The sequence below is a fragment of the Pristiophorus japonicus genome, unplaced genomic scaffold (genome assembly GCF_044704955.1).
Source record: "Pristiophorus japonicus isolate sPriJap1 unplaced genomic scaffold, sPriJap1.hap1 HAP1_SCAFFOLD_45, whole genome shotgun sequence".
NCBI classification, from domain to species: domain Eukaryota; kingdom Metazoa; phylum Chordata; class Chondrichthyes; family Pristiophoridae; genus Pristiophorus; species Pristiophorus japonicus.
The window spans coordinates 2,335,501-2,356,037 of NW_027254352.1; the positions used below are offsets into that span (position 1 = coordinate 2,335,501).

Here is a 20,537-nt window from a genome sequence, read left to right on the forward strand (position 1 = left end):
CCGAAACTTGCAAAACAGGCCTGAGTGGCTGGGCACACCCCCTTTTGAAAATTAATACCTTACCTGAAGCCAACCTCAACTAACTCAGTAGAACTGGAGCAAACTAATATCCGAGAATTGCAATTTCTAACATTCTCCAAACAAAACTAGTTGCTGCAAAAAATTAGGAGCAACCCCACCCGAAACTTGGGCCCTCAGTGTGGGACAGAAGTTGTTTAAGGTGAGCCAACAGATTCCCGATCAGCACAGAGGGAGCTCACTGGTCAGCTCCCCTCTGTTGGGGCTGTTGTACCAGAAGTTTCTGTAAGGCAATAAACGGCAACGCCTCGGCGCGAATTCAACGGTGTCACTCATGCTGGCGTCCTATGACTATGCCATAAGGCACAGACCAGGCACAGACAACTGTGCCGAAGCGCTCACGAGGCTACCCCTGGCGACCACAGAAGGGTCTGATGAACACGGCTGTGAGATAATCATGGCAATCAACGCCTTTGAGTCCACAGGTTCGCCCATAACAGCTCACCAAAACCGAGCCTGGATGGCCAGCAACCCCACGTTATCTTTAGTAAAAAGTTGTGTCCTAACCGGTGACTGGGCAGTGGCTCGTGATGCCTGCCCCGAGGAATTAAAACCCTTTCACAGGAGCATGCATGAGCTATCACTACAAGCAGACTGCCTGATGTGGGGCAGCCAAGTAGTCATGCCTCTGCGAGGCAGAGAGACATTTGTCCGGGAGCTCCACCGCGAGCACCCGGGGATCGTTCTCATGAAGGCCCTAGCCAGATCCCACGTCTGGTGGCCTGGTATTGACGCGAACTTGGAGCGCTGCGTCCGAAGGTGCACTATTTGTGCCCAACTCAGCAATGCTCCCAGGGAGGCTCCACTGAGCCCCTGGCCCTGGCCAACCAAACCGTGGTCGCGGGTGCACGGAGACTATGCGGGCCCATTCATGGGCAAAATGTTCCTCGCAGTTGTAGATGCATTTTCAAAGTGGATCGAATGCACCATTTTAAATTCGAGCACAACCTCCACCACTGTGGAGAACCGCACGTGAAAGGACCCCGGTTTGAACCCGTGTAGAAACATTATTTTGGAGACTACTTTTGCTGTGAAATAAATTGAACAAAATTCGCCGCAGGTTCCTTGTCGCATGAGCACTGAAGATTTTAAACCAGTCTCCGAAATACAGAGTGTGTAAAGTCAGATAGGGGAGAAAACGTCATTAATGATTCAAGCTCCTTAAATGATTAACATAAGAACATAAGAAATAGGAACAGGAGGCGGCCATTCGGCCCCTCGATCCTGCTCTGCCATTCAATAAGATCATTGCTGATCTGACCATGGACTTTGAGTTAAGGGACTCGGGGGCCTGTTCTCTCTCCCCTGTGAAGGTTCACGTTCTACAGGCCAGCCTCTAAAAGGCACAACTCTGTGCACAGTACTTGCCGGGTTTGAGTCCTGAGGATGATTGATCCGCCGAGAGCCACAGGTCGAAGTCATGAATGCTTGGCTCACGGAGATGGCCTTCTGCAGTGCGACTGTGGTATGCGCTGACAGTAGCTTATGAAGAAAGCCCTCGTGGCCGATTCCGATGATAAAGATATCCCGCAGTGCTTCGGTGAGGTGGTCACCAAAATCCCACGGTGCCGCCAGCCTCCTGAGGTCTGCAGCATATTTCGTGATCTCCTGGCCTTCGGGCCGTCGGTGTGTATAAAACCGGTTTCTGGCTGTGAGGATGCTCTCTTTGGGTTTGAGTTGTTCTTGGATCAGTGTTACAAGCTCCTCGTACATCATGGTCATTGTCTTCGCTGGTGCCAGCAAGTCTCTGACGAGGCCATAGACGGTGGGCCCTCAACTGGTTAGCAGGATAGCTCTGCACTTATCAGCCAGTGTGGCCGGGTTGTCACCTGCCAGGTCGATTGCTGTGAAGAAATGGTCGAGCCTCTCCACAAAGGCTTTCCAATCATCACCATCAGCGAACTGCTGCAACGTACCAAGGTTAGCCATTTTCGTTTGACGGTCCATAATCTCGTCGCCAATTGTTATACCTTCAGATGATCGGATGATGACTCCACGAGACAATGTGTCGTGCTTGAACTGTAGTGACCTTAGTTCTTTAGTGATAACCACAGAGTGAGGATCACACCTGGTGGCCTGCCTTTTATACTCGGCCAGGCACACCTGTACAGGTAAGCTACAAGTCTCCCACTGCAGTGCCCTCTGGTGCACACCTTATAATAATACAAGCAGTAACCATGTAGAACACATGATCCGTGTCACTGTGGAACAATTTCTCTCACTCAAAGTTAGACACACTACCGTGGGCACCACGAGGTCTAGGTAGCTAGCCATTGACATTCAGGTTCATATATAAATATATATAAATATATCGACATGTATCGTAACTGTTCCCTGGTGGTCAAGGTGTTAAGATCTGGTGCACTAACCTGGTTTCAATCCTCGATCAATTCATCGCATAAAAATAATTGAGGTCTGTGAGTCGATTAGTAATTGCTTTAATCACCATGAATACCAATACTTTCTGTGATAGACTGAGCTTAGAGAATATCTGGCTTCTCCTGCCCTTTGCCGGGCACGTGCTCGGGGTTTAATTTTGAAAACTGGGTGAGTTCGCTGATTGCGGGGAGACGGTAGGAGGCTCTGCGGCCCCACTGTGAGGATGTGGAAGTGAACACGGTGGCTGGGTGATCCCTGACATTTCTGTAAAGGGCAGCGGAGGAGAAGGATTGAGAACTTTCAATGTGGGACAGAAGTTGTTCAAGGTGAGCCAACACATTCCCGATCAGCACAGAGGGAGCTCAATGGTCAGCTCCCCTCTGTTTGGGCTGTTGTAACAGAGGTTTCCGTCCTGTCGTGGTTATCATGTTTGTTTTACACGGAAAAGGTCCCTGGTTCGATCCTGGGTAGAAACATTATGTTTAAACTTGCTGTTGATGAACAATCGGAGGCGAGTTTAGTTTCGCTGCAAATGCTGCCTGACCTGCTGAGATTTCCAACATTTGCTGTTTTTATTTGCTATTTATTCTCCTGGCAAAAGGGCTCCTTTATTCCTTATTTGCTTTTTATTTCACTTCAATAAATAGATTACTTTGAGTGAGAGAAAACGGATCCACCGAGGACCTTTCGCGTGTGAGACCAACGTGATATCCGCTGCACTGCAACCCCTCAAAGGGCGAGAAACCACTGAATAGAAAGGATGAGCTGACAAGTATCAGGGGCAGTGCAGTCTGGTCAACGTCAAACCCTCCTTTCTTATTCAGCAGTGGCATGAACGGGAGTCAGACGTCACAAAGTTTAATTAAAGACACAAATACAAATAACACTTGCAAATCTTTTCAGTGTAAAATTCTTTCACTTTATTTGAAATCCGACTGCGTTAAATCTGAAAATACGCACAGTGGGATTTTATCTTCACTACTGATTGTATTTTGTGTGCACGGTAGGAATAACCTGTGCTGTTAAATTTGATAAAAGTTGCCCCAGATTCGTGCTGTCATCGGCAATGAAGACTTTGAACCAGAAACTAAAATACAGTGAGTAAAATGGGATATGGTTTTCGAGTTGAGATGCAAAGCACAGGACTAATGATTGAAGTATGGAGTGTCCCTGAGTTAGCATTTCTATGATTGTGCAAAAGAAGGTGAGGGTTTAATTAATGATGCTTTCCTGTGAAAGCCAGAGAAATGTTTCGAACAAACCATCAGGTAACTGTCAGGTGAGCGCTGCTTGTGATACCTGGTGGGAATGGGCGGGGATTTTAAAACCCCTTATAGTGCAGAACCTTCATATAGACGAACAACCCTTAAGTACTGTGGAGACCTTGTGGTGCAACGGTAGTGCGTCTGATTCTATATCAAAGAGTTGCGTGTTCAAATCATGTCGGGGTCACTGTTCTTTTAGCAATTGCTGTTTCACAACAACCAGACCCTTGCTGCAATGCCTGTTCCACTGGTTAGCAGCGGTCAGGTTGGGGACACCATCAAACAAGAATGAAGGGATGTGTGCAGTAGTGGTGCAGCAGTTGTCATGTGTGACTTTAATCTACGTAGTGATTGGGCTAACCACATGGTAGCAATGTGGTGGAGGAGGATTTCATGGAGTGTGTTATGGATGGTTTTCTCAACCAAGAAGTGTGCTGGCCATCCTTGACTGGATGGTGTGTAATGAGAAGGGACTAATTAGCAATCTTGTTGTGCGAGGCCCCTTGGGGAAGAGTAACATAATATGGTAGAATTCTTCATTAAGATGGAGAGTGTCACAGTTAATTCAGAAACTTGTGTCCTGAAATTAAGGAAAGGTAACTTTGACGGTGTGAGGTGTGAATTGGCTGGAATAGATAGGCCAAGGATACTTAAAGGGTTGATGGTGGATAGGCAATGGCAAACATTTAAAGATCACACGGGTGACTTCAGCAAATTCACATTCCTGTCTGGAGTAAAAATAGAACGGAGAACGTTGCTCAACCGTGGCTAACAAGGGAATTTAGGATAGTGTTAAAACCAAGGAAGAGGCAGATAAATTGGCCAGAAAAAGGAACAAACCTGAGGACTAGGAGAAATTTAGAATTCAACACAGGAGGACTAAGGGTTTCATTAGGAGGGGGAAAATAGATTAAGAGAGGAAGCTTGCTTGGAATATAAAAACTGACTGCAAAAGCTTCTGTAAATATGTGAAGAGAAAAAGATTAGTGAAGACAACTGTAGGTCCCTTGCAGTCGGATTCAGGTGAATTTTTAATGGGGAACAAAGAAATGGAAGGCCAATTGAACAAATACATCAGTTCCGTCTTCACGAAGGAAGACATGAATAACCTTCCAAAAGTACTAAGGGACCGAGGGTCTAGTGAGAAGAAGGAACTGATGGATATCCTTATGAGGTGGGAAATTGATGGGATTGAAGGATGATAAATCCCTGGGGCCTGATATTCTACATCCAAGAGTACTTAAGGAATTCACCCTAGAAATGGTGGATGCATTGGTGATCATTTTCCAACAGTCTATTGACTCGGGATCAGTTCCAATGGACTGGAGGTTAGCTAATGTAAAACCACTTTTTAAGAAGGGAGGGAGAGAGAAAGCGAGTAATTATAGACCAGTTAACCTGACATCAGTCATGGGGAAAATGTTGGAATCAATTATTAAGGATGAAACAGCAGTGTATTTGGAAAGCAGTGACAAGATCGGTCCAAGTCAGCATGGATTTATGAATGGGATGGATTTATGCTTGACAAATCTTCTGGAATTTTTGAGTATGTAACTAGTAGAGTGGACAAGGGAGAACAAGTGGATGTGTTGTATTTGGAATTTCAAAAGGCTTTTGACAAGGGTCCACACAAGAGATTGGTGTGCAAAATCAAAGCACATGGTATTGGGGGTAATATACTGACGTGGATAGAGAACTGGTTGGCAGACAGGAAGCAGAGAGTCTGGATAAAAGAGTCCTTTTCAAAATGGAAGGCAGTGACTAGTGGAGTGCTGCAGGGCTCAGTGCTGGTACCCCAGCTCTTTACAATGTACATCAATGATTTGGATGAAGGAATTGAGTGTAATATATCCATGTTTGCAGATGACACTAAACTGGGTGGCGGTGTGAGCTGTGAGGGGAAAGCTAAGAGACTGCAGGGTCACTTAGACAGGTTAGGTGAGTGGGCAAATTCATGGCAGATGCGGTATAATGTGGATAAATATGAGGTTATCCACTTAGAGGGCAAAAACGTGAAGACAGAATATTATCTGAATGGTAGCAGATTAGGAAAAGGGGAGGTGCAACGAGACCTTGGTGTCATGGTTCATCAGTCACTGAAAGTTGGCATACATGTACAGCAGGCAGGAAAATGGTAAATGATATGTTGGCCTTCATAGCTAGGGGATTTGAGTATAGGAGCAGGCACGTCTTACTGCAGTTGTACAGGGCCTTGGTGAGGCCTCACCTGGAATATTGTTTTCAATTTTGGTCTCTTAATCTGAGCAAGGACGATCTTGCTATTGAGGGAGTGCTGCGAAGGTTCACCAGACTGATTCCCGGGATGGCTGGACTGACATATGAGGAGAGACTGGATCAACTGGTCCTTTATACATTGGAGTTTAGAAGGATGAGAGGGGATCTCATCGAAACATAAAATATTCTTATGGGACAGGACTGGTTCGATGCGGGTAGATTGTTCCCTATGTTGGGGAAGTTGGAGCAGGCTCTCGAGGGACTAGATGGCTCACTCCTGTTCCGAATTCGTATGTTCTTATGTTCTTATAGCAATCCTGGAAGAATAACATTGAAAGAAAATTTGACCTGACACCCAGAAAGAAGTGTTAAGGCAGAAGGTTAAAGGCTGCATCCCTTTCTGCAAAACATTCCTTTCACAAACATTTCTCTGACCGAAACGGTACAAAACAAAAATGTTCCTTTCAAAGTCATTAAACTCCCGAATTTCCGCGCCCCGCAAATCTCCTGAATCAGAGGCCTCTAGTTTTGCTGACTCAATCCATAACCCTTTGCAATATTGTGCTCCCACCCACACTATGAAATGTGCCACTAACTTATCGAATCATGGAATGGTTACAGCACGGAAGGCCATTCGGCCCATCGAGCCCGTGCCGACTCTCAGCGAGTCCCACTCCTCCGCCCTTTCCCCGTCTCCCTGCAATTGTTTTTCCTTCAGACACTTATCCAACTCCCATCTGAAAGATAAGATTGAATCTGTCTCCACCACCCTTTCAAGCCGTGCATCCCAGTTCCTAACCACTCGCTCCTGTTCCTATGTGCAAAGTCTGGGAAACACTAGATCAATTACTGCCACACTCACAGCCTTCCTCAATACAGCACCGTCATTCTATTCTCGGAAAACGAGCTCCTGAAGCATCCGCCAGCTTTGTAGGTGAAAGCTCTGGTTATGTTCCGAGCACTGCGTCAATTGCAGTGTTTCTGTAGTGTAGTGGTTATCACCTTCACCTAATACGCGAAAATTCCCCGGTTTGAAACTGGGTTAAAGCATTTTCAACATTGTTCAATTGAATATTAGAAAAAATGGAATAATTGACATTAATGGTTCGATATTCACAAAGGTGGTCTTTGTTTCTGCTGATGTTAATAACCCTTCAACTAGGCTGGATTTTAATATTTTGATATTTCAAATAACAGTGTTGATATTTGCTGGCTCCAAGATAATAGAGACTAATTGATGTCCTTTTTCTGACTGCTCCATTTTTGATCAGGGCGGAGGAGCGGTGAGAGATCGGGGCCCAGGAGCGTCGTGATCGGGGCTCAGGAGAGGCAAAGGCCCAGGGACAGAACGGGCCAGCCCACACTCCGATCTATGGATAGTCTGCGCATGTGTGCACACTAGGTCCATGCAGTAGAGCTTGGTCTATGGTCGTCTTGGGTAATCCTTGCCTCTGGACCAAGACCTAGCTCTGTCAAGCTCGTGTGGTGGCTGGTGTGCAACGATCACCGCACGTTAAAACAATCCACCCACAGGCATCTTCCACCCTTCAGGATGTAGTTCGGAACCTAGATTGTACGGTCCCTCATCCAAACACCTGTAAACTCATCCCTTTTTAGTGTGGAAACAAGTCATCCTCGATACGAGGGACTGCCTAATACTGTACTATTAACAAAATGCAGTGTCTCACAGCGCTGTTACATTGGCTTGTTTCTCTGTACAGTTCTGTACACACTCAAACTCTAGACAGTGTCTCTCACTCCCTCCCGTTTCCAGCCCTGACGTTGCAGAAAGCCCCTCGCAAAGCTACACGTTCTGGCTGCTTTCAGTTGAGTTGTGAGAGATTATTAAAGGATCCTACATCTCCGCCTCGCTTCACAACAGCAGATCGAAGCCGCAAACAACCCATCGACTAATCGCTCGTACCCAGCTCCAGAGTGAGTGAGGCCGGGACTGTCATGTATTCAACCAGCATTGTTACCCATGTATAATCTGAACTAAGTTGTACACTGTGAGAACAATGACCACTAGGTGGTGAACTTGTGGGAGACACTCCTAACCTGGACCTTCAGGGATAAAACGGGAAGCTCCACCCACTTCCATCACTTGAGTGCTAAGGAATAAAGGACAGGTCACAGACTGACCTTCTCTGAAGCATGGGCCTCGTGTGCATTTACATTGTATAGTAAGGACGTATCAATGGCGACGAGAAACTGGGATTTAAACCACGCGAGCATGGCCACGAGCAGTAAAGATGAAAGGTACTGTGTTAAGCAATGGTTGGGACAGAGATTCAACATTGTTAAAGCATCACACAGTTCTCCAGGCAGGCAAGGGCAGTCAGGCATGCCCCAATATGTAGCCGAACCCAGAGGGGGAGTTCGACAGATACAATGGCAAGCTGAACAGCGATTCACGTCATTGCAAGGGACATTGCGGCCAGTAATGGGACCATCAACACCTGTTAATGGTGCACTCAAGGACAATCACGGGGCAAGAGACCTTTTATTTTCAACAGCAGCTCATGTTAGAGGCGTGGAGGCACACACTCAGCCGGAGTTTGCAGAGAGGAGCAAAATACCTGCAGAAATAGCAGAAATCGACACTGGGGGAAATCGCTGGAAGCTGAAGTTCAGCAAGTTCATGTGGAGCACGTATACAGTTCATACACAAGGACGCCACCGATAATGAGAAAGTGCTCCTCAATGGCATCCCAGTATCAGTGGCGCTAGACACGTGGGCCAGGCAGTCCCTGATGGGTATCAAATAGCTCAAAAAGTTGTGGGCGTCCAAGGCCAGGTGGCCAAAATTATTGCTGATTGACGCACAGCTACGAACATACACAAAGGAAATCATTCCGTTGCAAGGCAGCGCCACGGTAGTCGTGACCCACAAAGTTGGCTTGCTGTCATGAACTGGAAATGGGCCGTTGTCAATGCAATTTCCTCTGTGGAGCGAGTATCATGCTCACAGATCCTGGACAAATTTGACTCATTATTTCAACCCGGCATTGGCACTTTCATGGGGGCCAAGGTAGTGATTCACATAAACCCGGACGCCAGGCCAGTGCACCACAAGGCCAGGGCGGAGCAGTACGTTATGCGGGAAAAGATAGAAGGTGAATTGGACCACCTGCTAAGGGAAGGCATCTTCTCGCCAGTCGAATTCAGTGACTGAGCGAGCCCGATTGTGCCGGTGCTCAAGGCGGATGGGTCGGTCAGGATATGTGGTGATTACAACGCCACCATCAATCGGGTGTCACTCCAAGACTAGTACCGGTACCGAGAGCAGAGGACATCTTTGCGACGCAATCCGGTGGCAAACTTTTTTCAAAATTAGACCTGACCTCAGCTTACATGACCCAGGAGCTGGTGAGTGAGTCGAACGAGCTGAACACCATCACGACACACAAGTGGTTGTTTGAGTACAACAGATGTCCATTCGGGATTCGCTCGGTTGCCGCGATCTTCCAATGAAATATGGAAAGCCTCCTCAAGTCGATTCCAGGGAGGATGGTTTTTCAGGACGACATACTCATCATGGGTTACGATACTGAAGAACACCTCCACAACCTGGAGGAGGTACTACGCAGACTGGACCGGGTAGAGCTGCGACTGAAAAAGGCGAAGTTCGTCTTCCTAGCTACAGACGCAGAATTCCTGGGGAGGAGGGTAGCAGCAGATGGAATCAGCCCTACTGCCTCCAAAACGGAAGCGATCCAGAGAGCACCCAGACCCCGTAACACGACGGATCTGCATTCGTTCCTGGGGCTCCTGAACTATTTTGGTAACTTACTTCCCAAATTGAGCACGCTGCTGGAGCCGCTACACGTGCTCCTACGCAAAGGTCGCGAATGTGTCTGGGGGCAACGGGAAAGGGCATTTAATAGAGCACGCAATTTGTTATGTTCCAACACACTGTAAACGCTACATGACCCATGTAAGAAACTTTTGTTAACGTGCGATGAGTCGTCCTATGGTGTCGGGTGTGTGTTGCAGCATGTCAATGCCAAGGGTCAGTTACAGCCAGTAGCTGAGGCCTCCAGAAGTCTGTCCCAGGCAGAAAGGGGCTACGGGATGGTAGAAAAGGAGGCGCTCGCATGTGTATATGCGGTAAAGAAAATGCACCAGTACCTGTTTGGCAGGAAATTTGAGCTGGAGACAGATCACAAACCCCTAACGTCCCTTTTGGCCGACATCAAGGCCATAAATGCAAACGCATCGGCCCGCATACAGAGGTGGGCACTCACGTTAGCCTTCTATGACTACACAATTCGGCACAGACCGGGCACCGAAAACTGCGCTGATGCACTCAGCAGGCTCCCACTAGCCACCACTGAGGGGGCTACCGAGCATGTTGCTGAGATGGTCATGGCTGTCGAAGATTTCGGAAGCGAAGGCTCATCCGTGACAGCCCATTAGATTAAAGTCTGGACTAACAGAGACCCGCTATTGTCACTAGTCAAGAAATGTGTATTGAATGGGGACTGGGCAGCCACGTACAGGGCATGCCCTGAGGAAGTTAAACTATTTCACAGGCGCAGGGATGAACTCTCGATTCAGGCCGATTGCCTACTGTGGGTAAACCGCGTAGAAACCAGATGGGCAGAGAGGTGTTCATCAGAGAACTCCACAATGAGCACCCGGGCATTGTCATGAGGAAGGCAATTGCCAAGTCACACATTTGGTGGCCAGGGATAGACGCAGATCTGGAACTTTGTGTTCGCAGGTGCAACACGTTTGCCCAGCTGGGTAATGCGCCCAGGGAATCCCCCCTTAGCCCCTGCTCCGAGCCCACCAAGCCTTGGGAACGCATCCTTGAGGACTACGCAGGACCTTTCAAAAATGTTTTTGGTTGTAGTCGACGCCTACTCCATAAGAAACATAAGAAACACAAGAATTAGGAACAGGAGTAGGCCATCTAGCCCCTCGTGCCTGCTCCGCCATTCAACAAGATCATAGCTGATCTGGCAGTGGACTCAGCTCCACTTACCCGCCCGCTCCCCGTAACCCTTATTCCATTAGTGGTTAAAAATCTATCGAGCTGTGACTTGAATATATTCAATAAGCTCGCCTCAACTGCTTCCTTGGGCAGATAATTCCACAGATTCAAAACCCTCTGGGAGAAGAAATTCCTTCTCAACTCGGTTTTAAATTGGCTCCCCCGTATTTTGAGGCTGTGCCTCCTAGTTCGAGTCTCCCCTACCAGTGGAAACCATCTCTCTGCCTCGATCTTTTCTACCCTTTTCATTATTTTAAATGTTTCTATGAGATAGAAACATAGAAACATAGAAACTACGTGCAGGAGTAGACCATTCGGCCTTCTAGCCTGCACCGCCATTCAATGAGTTCATGGCTGAACATGCAACTTCAGTACCCCATTCCTGCTTTCTCACCATACCCCTTGATTCCCCTAGTAGTAAGGACTTCATCTAACTCCTTTTTGAATATATTTCGTCATCCTTCTGCACTCCAACGCGTAAAGACCCAGTCTACTCAATCTATCATCACAAGGCAACCCCATCATCTGCGGAATCAGCCGAGTGAATCGGCTCTGTATCCCCTCCAAAGCCAGTATATCCTTATTTAAGTAAGGTGAACAAAACTGCACGCAGTACTCCAGGTGCGGCCTCACAAATACCCTATACAGTTGCATCAGGACCTCCCTGCTTTTGCACTCCATCCCTCTCGCAATGAAGGCGAACATTCCATTCGCCTTCCTGATTACCTGCTGCACCTGCAAACTAACTTTTCGGGATTCATGCACAAGGACATGCACCGCAGCATGTTGTAATTTTTCCCCATTCAAATAATATTCCCTTTTACTGTTTTTTTTCCCAATGTGTATAACCTAACACTTTCCGACATTGTATTCCATCTGCCAAACTTTAACCCATTCGCTTAACCTATCCAAATCTCTTTGCAGCCTCTCTGTGTCCTCGACACAATCCGCTTTCCCATTAATATTTGTGTCATCTGTAGTTTTTGTTACACTACACTCTGTCCCCTCTTCCAGGTCATCTATGTATATTGCAAACAGTTGTGGTCCCAGCACCGATCCCTGTGGCACACCACTAACCACCGATTTCCAACCTGAAGGGCACCCATTTATCCCAACTCTCTGCTTTCTTTTCGCCAGCCAATTCTCGATCCATGCTAATACATATCCTCTGACTCCGCGTATCTCTATCTTCGGAAGTAACCTTTTGTGTGGTACCTTATCGAATGCCTTTTGGAAATCTAACTGCACCACATCCATCGGTACACCTCTATCCACCATGCTCGTTATATCCTCAAAGTATTCCAGTAAATTAGTTAAACATTATTTCCCCTTCATGAATCCATGCTGTGTCTGCTTGATTGCACTAAGCCTATCTAGATGTCCCGCTATTTCTTCCTTAATGATAGTTTCAAGCATTTTCCCCACTATAGATGTTAAACTAACCGTCTATAGTTACCTGCCTTTTGTCTGCCCACTTTTTTAAACAGAGGCATTACATTAGCTGCTTTTAATCCGCTGGTACCTCCCCAGAGCCCAGAGAATTTTGGAAGATTATAACGAATGCATCTGCTTTAACTTCCGCCATCCCTTTTAATACGCTGGGATGCATTTCATCAGGACCAGGGAACGTGTCTACCTTGAGTCGCATTAGCCTGCCCAGCACTAACCGCCTCGTAATAGTAATTGTTTCAAGGTCCTCCCTTCCCACATTCCTGTCACCAGCAATTTCTGGCATGGATTTTGTGTCTTCCACTTTGAAGACCGAAGCAAAATAATTGTTTACGGTCTCAGCCATTTCCACATTTCCCATTATTAAATCCCCCTTCTCATCTTCTGAGGGACCAACATTTACTTTCGTCACTCTTTGCCGTTTTATATATCGGTAAAAGCTTTTACTATCTGTTTATATGTTTTGCGCAAGTTTAATTTCGTAATCTATCTTTTCTTTCTTTATTGCTTTCTTAGTCATTGTTTGCTGTCGATTAAAATTTTCCCAATCTTCTAGTTTCCCACTAACCTTTGCCACCTTATACGGATTCATTTTTAATTTGATACTCTCCTTTATTTCCTTTGTTATCCACGGCAGGTTATCCCTTCTCTTACAGCCTTTCTTTTTCACTGTAATATATTTTTGTTGTGCACGATGAAGGAGCTCCTGAAAAGTCCTCTGCTGTTCCTCAATTGTGCCACCGTTTAGTCTGTGTTCCCAGTCTACTTTAGCCAACTCTGCCCTCATCCCACTGTAGTCCCCTTTGTTTAAGCGCAGTATGCTCGTTTGAAACACTACTTCCTCACCCGCAATCTATAGTCAAATTCAACCAGACTGTGATCACTCATTCCGAGAGGATATTTTACTAGGAGATCGATTGTTATTCCTGTCTCATTGCACAGGACCAGATCTAAGATAGCTTGCTCCCTTGTAGGTTCTGTAACATATTGTTCGAAGAAACAATCCCGTATGCATTCTATGAATTCCTCCTCCAGGCGACCCCGTGCGATTTGATTTGACCAATCAATATGTAGGTTAAAATCCCCCATGATTCCTGCCGTTCCTTTTTCACATGCCTCCATTATTCCCTTGATTATTGCCCACCCCACCGTCAAGTTATTATTTGGGGTCCTATAAACTACGCCCACCAGTGACTTTTTCGCCTTACTATCTCTAATCTCCACCCACAATGATTCAACATTTTGTTCATTAGAGCCAATATCATCTCTCACAACTGCCCTGATATCATCCTTTATTAACAGAGCTACCACACCTCCTTTCCCTTCTGGTCTATCTTTCCGAATTGTCAAATACCCCTGTATGTTTAATTCCCAGTCTTCGCCAACCTGCAACCACGTTTCTGTAATGGCCACCAAATCATACTCATTTGTCATGATTTGTGCCGTCGACTCATTTACTTAATTTTGAATGCTGCGTCCTTTAAGGTAAAGTGTTGAATACTAGTTTTTAAACCATGATTTTTGTTTGGACCCTCCTGCAGCCCCTTTATATTCATACATATTGTCCCTTCCTATTACCTTGTGGTTTACACTTACCCCAGTGCTACTCTGCTCTGTTGCCTCCTGCCTTTTGCATTCTTTCTTGGGGTCCTGTTTATCTGCGCTCTCACCCACTCTAACTAGCTCAGAGCCCTCTCCTGCGTTCTGAATACTCCTCGCATTGAGGCACCGAGCTTTCAGGCATGCCTTTTTATGACACTTTGACCCTTTAGAATTTTGCTGTACAGTGGCCCTTTTTGTTTTTTGCCTTGGGTTTCACTGGCCTCCACTTTTACTCATCGCCTTTCTGTCTTTTGTTTCTGTCTCCATTTTGTTTCCCTCTGTCTCCCTGCATTGGTTCCCATCCCCCTGCCATATTAGTTTAACTCCTCCCCAACTGCACTAGCAAACACTCCCCCTAGGACATTGGATCCGGACCTGCCCAGGTGCAGACCGTCCGGTTTGTACTGGTCCCACCTCCCCCAGAACCGGTTCCAACGCCGCAGGAATTTGAATCACTCCCTGCTGCACCACTGCTTTAGCCACGTATTCATCTGAGCTATCCTGCGATTCCTGCTCTGATTAACACGTGGCACTGGTAGCAATCCCGAGATTACTACTTTTGAGGTCCTACTTTTCAATTTAGCTCCTAGCTCCTTAAATTCATCTCGTAGGACCTCATCCCTTTTTTTATCTAAATCTTTCGTACCAATGTGCACCATTACAACTGGCTGTTCACCCTCCGTTTTCAGAATGTCCTGCACCCGCTCCAAGACATCTTTGACCCTTGCACCAGGGAGGCACACATACCATCCTGGAGTCTCGGTTGCGGCCGAAGAAACGCCTATCTATTCCCCTTACAATCGAATCCCCTATCACTATCGGTGTCCCACTCTTTTTCCTGCCCTCCTGCGCAGCAGAGCCAGCCACGGTGCCATGAACGTGGCTACTGCTGCCCTCCCCTGATGAGTCATCCCCCTCAACAGTACTCACTGTGAAGCCAACATGATATGCGCTACACTGCAGCCCATCAAAGGGCGAGAAACCACTGAAAACAATGGATGAGCTCACAAATATCAGGGGCAGTGCAGTCTGGTGAATGTCAAACCCTCCTTTCTTATTCAGCAGTGGCATGAACGGGAGTCAGACGCCACAAAGTTTAATTAAAAGACACAAATACAAGCCAATCTTGCAAATCTTTTCACTGTAAAATTCTTTCACTTTATTTGAAATGCTGCTGCGTTGAATCTGAAAATACGCATGTTGGGATTTTATCTTCACTACTGATTGTATTTTGTGTGCATGGTAGGAATAACCGGTGCTGTTAAATGTTGATAAAAGTTGCCCCAGATTCGTGGTGTCATCGGCAATGAAGATTTTCAACCAGAAAGCTATAATACAGTTAGTAAAATGAGATATGGCTTTCGAGTTAAGATGCAAAGCACAAGACAAATGATTGAAGTATGGACTGTTCCTGAGTTAGCATTTGTTTGATTGTGCAAAAGAAGGTGAGGGGTTAATTAATGATGGTTTTCCGTGAAAGCAAGAGAAAAGTTGAAGAAGAAACCACACGGTGCCTGTCAGGTGAGCGCTGCTTGTGATACCTGGTGGTAATGGGCGGGGATTTTAAAGCCCCTTGCATTACAGAACCTTCATATAGACGAACATCTCCAGCTCACTGTGTAGGTACCATGGTGCAACGGTAGTGTTTCTGTCTTCCGATCTGAAGGTTGTATGTTCAAATCACGTCAGGGTCACTGTTATTTTGGATATTGTTCTTCCAGAATTAATATTCCGTTTGCTTTTTGGCAATAACCAGACCCTTGCTCCAAGGTCTGTCTCACTGTTTCCCCAGTGTCAGGCAGAGATTTTTTTTTTGTTTAAAAAAATACTTTATTCATATAAAAATGTGTACAGTACATTCAAATGCAGTTCAGTACATTTAGCTGCGGTCAGTAATCCCATACACTACATTTGGGTGCTGACGGCAGTTCCGGTCGATATACTCCCTTGCTTTTCAGTTTCGGTACAATACGGGATACCTTGTCGTACATTCAACAAATTACATCACACGTGTCACTATACAGTACATGGAATTTGTGACGGTACATTTACATTTTTTTCAACGTGCATCACGAAACAGACCTTACATTGTACATGGCACTACAGATGTGTTTACAGATCATGGTGTTCCATCTACACAATAAAGAAGTTACAAGTACGACCCGAGGGGAGTTTTATACTGATTCCTGCCCCGAGGTGTACCGTGTCAGAAGGGCTTTAAACTGTGGCCCTTCCCCACCGTGCCTTTGCGGCAACTGCACCAATTTTAAGTCCGTCCCTCAGCACGTAATCCTGGATATTGGATTGTGCCAGTCTGCAACACGCAGACGTGGACATCTCCTTGCTCTGGAAGACCAGCAAGTTTCGGCAAGACCAAAGTGCGTCTTTGACTGAGTTGATGACCCTCCAGCAGCAGGTGATGTCTGTCTCGGTGTGTGCCCCTGGGAACAGCCCGAAGAGCACAGAGACCTTTGTTCCGGAGCTGCTCTATGTGAACCTCGACACAACCACTGCATCTTTTTCCAAACCTGGTTCCCTGATGGTCTAGTGGTTAGGATTTCGCGCTCTCACCGCCGCGGCCCAGGTCCGGTTCCCGTTCAGGGAAATTGTACTTTTAATTCAAAATCTTATAAAAAAATAGTTCATCTATTTTACACATCTTTATGCATCTCCTGTATAAAAAAAAAGAAGCATTGATTTAAACATCAGTTATTAATTCATAAAATTCTATTGTCATATGATATATTTTGCCCTGAGCATATGAGGAACTTTTCTCCCGATCCCATTGGGTTTAATTCTGGTAATCTGGTGCTGGAAGTGGAGATGTTTCCGCAGTGTAGCGATTAACACGTTCGCCTCACATGCACATCATAGACACCATCAGAGACAGTCCCTCGGGATCGAAAAGGACTTGCTTCCACTCCCAAAGTGAGTCCTTTGATGGCTGAACAGCTCGATACGAGAGCCACAGACCCTGTTACAGGTGGGGCAGACATACGTCGGGGGAAGGGGACGGTGGGACTGGTTTGCAGCATGCTCCTTCCGCTGCCTGCACTTGGTCACTTCATGCTCCTTCCGTCGAGACTCAAAGAGATCAACGCCCTCCCGGATGGACTTTCTCCACCTCGGGCGTGTCTGCGGCCAGGGTCTCCGAGGTGTCAGTGGTGATGTCGCACTTTACCAGGGAGGTTAGAGGGTGTCCTTGTAACTTTTCCGCTGTCCTCCTTTGGCTCGTTTACCCTGGAGGAGCACCGCATAAACACGTCAGGATTAGGGGCCGGAGTTGGCCATTCGGCCCCTCGAGCGTGGTCCACCATTCAAGAAGACCCTGACAGTTCTTCAACAGCAAGTTTAAACGTCTGGGGCGGAGCCAACAGGCGCCTAGCTGCAATGCGCGATACAAATGGCATTTTTGATGGAAGCCTGGATAGCTCAGTCGGTAGAGCATGAGAGTTTTAATCTCAGGGACGTGGGTTCGAGCCCCACGTTGTGCGATTGCATTTCTTTTCATTTAATGTTGCTTTCATGGAAAACCTCTGACCGAATCGGCACAAAACAAAAATTTTCCTTTCAAAGTCATTGAAATCCCAAATTTCCGCGCCCCGCGAATCAACTGAATCAGATGCCTTTAATTTTTGCCGACTCAATCCATGTCCATTTGCAATGTTGTGCTCCCACCCACACTATGAAATGTGCCACTAACTTATCGAATCATGGAATGGTTACAGCACGGAAGGCCATTCGGCCCATCGAGCCCGTTCCGAATCTCAGCGAGTCCCACTTCCCGCCCTTTCCACGTAGCCCTGCAATTGTTTTTCCTTCAGACCCTTATCCAACTCCCGTCTGAATGATAAGATTGAGTCTGCCTCCACCGCCCTTTCAAGCCGTGCATTCCAGATCCTAACCACTCGCTGCTAAATGGCCAGCTCCTGTTCCTATGTGTAACGTCTGGAAGCACGAGATCAATTCCTTCCACACTCACAGCCTTCCTAAATATCGCACCGTCATTCTCTTCTCGTAAAACCAGCTCCTGAAGTATCAGCCAGCTGTGTAGGTTAAAGCTCTGGTTATATTCCTAAGATTATTTTAACCACAGTGTTTCTGTAGTGTAGCGATTATCACTTTTCCCTCACACGCGAAAGGTCCCCAGTTTCAGCCCGGGTGGGAACATAATTTTGGAGACTATTTTTGCTGTGAAATAAATTGAACAAAAGTCGCCCCAGGTTCCTTGTCGCATGAGCACTGAGCATTTTAAACCAGTCTCCAACATACAGAGTGAGTAAAGTCAGATAGAGGAGAAAACTTCATCAATGATTCAAAATCCTTAAATAATTAAAGTTCAGTTATTGAAGTTTCCACTGTCCCTCAGTAACAATTCTACAAAACAACGCTGTCAGTTAATGAATGGGGAATAAAACAAATAATCTTCACCCATCCCCATCCCCCGACACACACTTTAATTCGTTGCGTGTAATTATTTTAAAGATTTTGAATGAAAGAGTTACTTTCTGAATCCGTGCTCCCTCTGTGAGCACCGGATCACTAAACGAGCAGGAAACACATTCAACACTTTACCACAATTGCTGACATTTCATAGCTTTTTTCTTGTGTTTTTTCAGCTCTTCGTCCTTTTCAGCTCCTGACTGCGGATATTGCTGTGATTAAACCTGAACACAATCCAATGTCTGTCTCACTGTTTCCCCGGTGTCAGGCAGAGATACGCCTGCTGCCCTCATTGATTCCATGTGACAGGACACAAATGTTCAAAATCAACCTGCAGGTGGCCACACACAACACTAAATCGTCAGTATGGTTGCGCGGTCTGCGGTTCTGTGTTTCAGTCACTGTCTCCTCTGGAGATGTGGGTTTATGTCCCACTTCTGATATTATTTTTGAACCAAAGACTACTGTGCGATAAAATGGAACAAGACCAGTCCGGGATATATTGTCACATGATGCAAGCTACCTCGGACCCGGACCAAAGCGCCCCGTGCACCGATCACTGGTTCAGGAAAACCCGAGGGGAGAGGATATCCCGGTCACTGGGCCTTCCATTAACACTGAATACGTGCCCGGTTGAAACTTTCCAGAGTAATAACTTGTAACTGCAGCATCGAACAGTCAGGATGGCCAAGTGGTCTAAGGTGCTGTGTTCAGGTCACTGTCTCCTCTGGAGATGTGGGTTCAAATCCCACTCCTGACATTCAGTGTTTTTAATTACAAACTCATTTGTTTGGACACCACTCTGAAGTGCTTTGGGACATCCATCAAACTTAATAAAATGACCCCACTTCAAATACAAACGGTGATATCAAAGTTACTTCTCAAACCGGGAATCGATCCTGGGTGGCTCTCGCGAAAGGAATGGTTTTGTGAAGCATTGAAAGGTGCCCTCGGAATATCTCGCACTGCTCATTTAAAAACACGGTTATAATTGGTTTCAGTGCGAAATAAGGCAGCCTCGAAGGGCCAAATGGCCGACTCCTGCTCCTGGTAATGTGTTCTTATGCAGAGCACAGAACACATGATCAAATGATCAACTCTCCCTCAGTTCGCATTTCTTTCATTTTGCAAAAGAAGATTATGGGTTCATTAATGATGTTTTCCTGTGAAAGCACCATAAAAATTTAAGGAAAATAATTCACCCAACATGGGGCTCAATCCCACGACCCGGAGATTAAGAGTCTTACACTTTACCGACGGAGCTAGCCGGGCCTGCTTAAGTTGCATCTTCCAGTCGCTGATTGCTGCCAGGCGCCTGTTGGCATCGCCCCGTGGGTTTATCTCGAGCTTCAAACGACAAAACAGGTTCTCCTGAATTTCAAGGTGTGTACGGAGATCAATCATCAAAAGCCGTTTCATTAACCACAGCTGGGCCGTCAATTTTCTGATCGCAAAGTGCTTTCATTTCTTGTCAATATCTCTTGTCTATTTGCCGGTGTTTCCCGATTCTGTCAGTCTCTCTGGCTCTCTTTAATCTATGTGTAGTCACCTGCAGGTTGATTCTCGATGAATGCCTGTGTTTGTGTCTTCAACAACAACAGAAAATGCTTCTTATATATTTCTTACGTTCTCTCCAATGCCTTGATATCCTTCCTAAATTGTGGTGCTCAGAACTGAAAACAGTTATCCAACTGAGGCCTAAACCGGGATTGAAAATGTTTGGTATAACTTCCTCGCTGGTGTCCTCTATTTCACTATATATAAAGCCAAGGGCTCTGTATTCTTTTTAAACAGCTTCGCAACTTATCTACCCAGCTTCAAAGATTTCTGTGTGTAAATCACTCAATCCTTCTGCTTCCCTTTTAAGACAATACCATTTAGTTTATGTTTTCTCATATCACCTCCCTTTGTTTCCCAGACCTTACTCACAGGTACAGGAGGATGCCGATTCAGCCCCTCGAGCCTGTTGCACAGGAACAGGAGGAGTCCCATTCAGCCTCTCGAGCCTGTTACACAAGAACAGGAGGAGGCCATTCAGCCCCTCTAGCCTATTACACAGGAACAGCAGGAGGCCCATTCAGCCCCTC

At 46.3% G+C, this 20,537-nt stretch overlaps 1 non-coding gene across 1 annotated transcript; it reads left to right on the plus strand.

Annotated features, from left to right (window-relative positions):
• The first annotated feature begins 17,428 nt into the window (after nucleotides 1-17,428).
• Nucleotides 17,429-17,501, plus strand: trnak-uuu (transfer RNA lysine (anticodon UUU)). The gene has a single exon. It is a non-coding gene; the product is annotated as a tRNA-Lys (tRNA).
• The last annotated feature ends 3,036 nt before the right edge of the window (nucleotides 17,502-20,537 follow it).